We start from the raw sequence: 2,801 nt of genomic DNA, 5'->3' as shown, positions 1-2,801 counted from the left end.
GTGGAAGTCAGGTTCATCAATTATGTGAAAAATTGCTTCTGGATGACTGACCAAGAGGCTATTCAAAATCTCAGGTAATAGAGGAAGTCTCTTTAAAAAAATAGTTTAGTTTGTTAAAATTTTCCATCTTATTTCATTTCTGTAACAGTTGATGTCTGGCTGTCCTTTTAATAACACAGAGTGAGAACTTCCCCTGTCGTGTTTGATAAATGTTGTCCAGGTTCCATTGCCAAGAATGTGTTGTTCAAAATGCCTGTTTAGTTTAGAAAGATGGAACTCTACTCTTTGCCTGGTTTTAACGATGTATAAAATGCTATGATGGGACTTCATAGTAGCAACAATCAGACATGGAAATGGTGGGGAAACAAAAATATACATGTGAAATAAACTCAGTTTTTTTTTTTAAATGGAAACATCACTTTTATTCACAGTTTAGGGCCACAATGGACAGTTTCACAGAACAGAAATAAGACAGTCCCAAGACAACGGAGTGTAAAATTATAGCAGAGGTTAATACTCTTCACCCTCATCTTCTCCCTTAGCACTACCTGCTCCAACCTCCTCATAATCCTTCTCAAGGGCAGCCATGTCCTCACGGGCTTCAGAAAACTCTCCCTCCTCCATCCCCTCACCCACGTACCAGTGAACAAAGGCATGCTTGGCATACATCAGGTCAAACTTGTGGTCCAGGCGAGCCCAGGCCTCAGCAACGGCTGTGGTGTTGCTCAGCATGCACACGGTCGCCACCAGGTACCACAGTGGGAGGCTGGTAATTGATGCCAACTTTGAAGCCAGTGGGACACCAATCCACAAACTGGATGGTACGCTTGGTCTTGATGGTGGCAATGGCAGCATTGACATCTTTGGGAACCACATCACCATGGTACAACAGGCAGCAAGCCATGTATTTACCGTGGCGAGGGTCACATTTCACCATCTGGTTGGCTGGCTCAAAGCAAGCATTGGTGATCTCTGCTACAGTAAGCTGTTCATGGTAGGCTTTCTCAGCAGAGATCACAGGGGCATATGTGGCCAGAGGGAAGTGGATGTGGGGATAGGGCACCAGGTTGGTCTGGAATTCTGTCAGATCAACATTCAGGGCTCCATCAAATCTGAGGGAAGCGGTGATGGAGGACACAATCTGACTAATAAGGAGGTTCAGGTTAGTATAGGTTGGGCGCTCAATATCAAGGTTTCTACGACAGATGTCATAGATGGCCTCATTGTCTACCATGAAGGCACAATCAGAGTGCTCCAGGGTGGTGTGGGTGGTGAGGATGGAGTTGTAGGGCTCAACTACAGCTGTGGAAACCTGGGGGGCTGGGTAAATGGAGAATTCCAGCTTGGACTTCTTGCCATAATCAACAGAGAGGAGCTCCATCAGCAGAGAGGTGAACCCGGAACCAGTTCCCCCACCAAAGCTGTGGAAAACGAAGAAGCCCTGAAGACCTGTGCACTGGTCGGCCAGCTTGCGAATTCGGTCCAAGACGAGGTCAATGATCTCCTTGCTGATGGTGTAGTGCCCACGGGCATAGTTATTGGCAGCATCTTCCTTGCCTGTGATGAGCTGCTCAGGGTGGAAGAGCTGGCTGTAGGTACCAGTGCGAACTTCGTCAATGACTGTGGGTTCCAGGTCTACAAACACTGCCCTGGGCACATGCTTGCCAGCGCCCGTCTCACTGAAGAAGGTGTTGAAGGAGTCATCTCCTCCCTCAATGGTCTTGTCACTTGGCATCTGGCCATCAGGCTGGATGCCATGTTCCAGGCAGTAGAGCTCCCAGCAGGCATTGCCAATCTGGACACCAGCCTGGCCAACGTGGATTGAGATGCACTCAGGCATGACGGGGACTTGTCGGGCTGTAGGGCGCTGAAGGAGGTGAAGGGACGGCAACAAGGACCTCCCACTAACAGACTACCAAGGAGTCCGGGGGAGAAGTAGTGAGCATAAACTCAGTATTTTGATAAAGAAATCACTTTACTGATACCATGGATTTCTTAAACGAAATCTCTACTTTGGTATCTTTATCAAAAGGATCTCTCTATCTCTGAAAATTGCTGTGGTCCACTAACAGGGCATTCTCTTATATTCGCTCTTGACTCTGCCTATCAGTACCACTCTTAGGCCAGGAAAGAAGGGCCTCGGGCCTAGGCCAAGTGCTGTAGGGGGCCCTACGAATCACAAACACACACGACCAATTTATTTAAAAATGCGTAGGTGCTTCTATTTCTTGGGATCTGGGACTTAGTGCTGGTGCAGCATGACCCATAACCCCTAAACATCTACTATCATGACTAATACCATCCAGGCCCAAGGAAATATCTTTTCCTCATCTCTTTTCCTAAATCCTCAAAACACAAAAACCTGTGTCTGAGTGCCACGAGGGCTTGTAGGTTGAGCACTGTGGTGGCCAGCGGAAGACAGTGCCTTGGAGTATGAGAAGGATTTTAGCAGAAAAAGCATGTAGTTAAGATAAAAGACAAATTAATTACTGTCTTGAGTCCTTTCTCTTGGATGGCACAGAGCAATCAATTCCTATAATAAGGTTTGGGTCCATTTCTTCTTGCTTTTCAGGTTTTACTTCATGGATTTGGGGATACTTACAAATTGCTGTGGAGGTTGAGGAATATTTGCAATATTAAACAATTTATATTATCTCCAAATTTGTATATACGTCATTTTAGCTGGATGTAACATACATGAAGAGTGATATTGATTCTTTGCATGGACAATTAGATGGACATTAAAACCTAGTACAGTTAATATTTCTATTTTTACAGAAAATGTTTAATAACTTTTTATA

The 2,801-nt window shown here is 45.4% G+C and overlaps 1 pseudogene across 1 annotated transcript; it reads right to left on the bottom strand.

The window, feature by feature from the left end:
- Positions 1-419: 419 nt before the first annotated feature.
- On the bottom strand, positions 420-1,935 carry LOC105827088 (annotated as a pseudogene). The gene has a single exon (XR_001138346.1). The product of XR_001138346.1 is annotated as a tubulin alpha-1C chain-like (transcript).
- Between the last annotated feature and the right edge of the window lie 866 nt (positions 1,936-2,801).

This window comes from Propithecus coquereli, unplaced genomic scaffold (assembly GCF_000956105.1).
Source record: "Propithecus coquereli isolate 6110/MARCELLA unplaced genomic scaffold, Pcoq_1.0 Scaffold96, whole genome shotgun sequence".
Lineage (NCBI taxonomy): Eukaryota > Metazoa > Chordata > Mammalia > Primates > Indriidae > Propithecus > Propithecus coquereli.
This window is presented reverse-complemented; position numbering and strand designations above follow the sequence as displayed.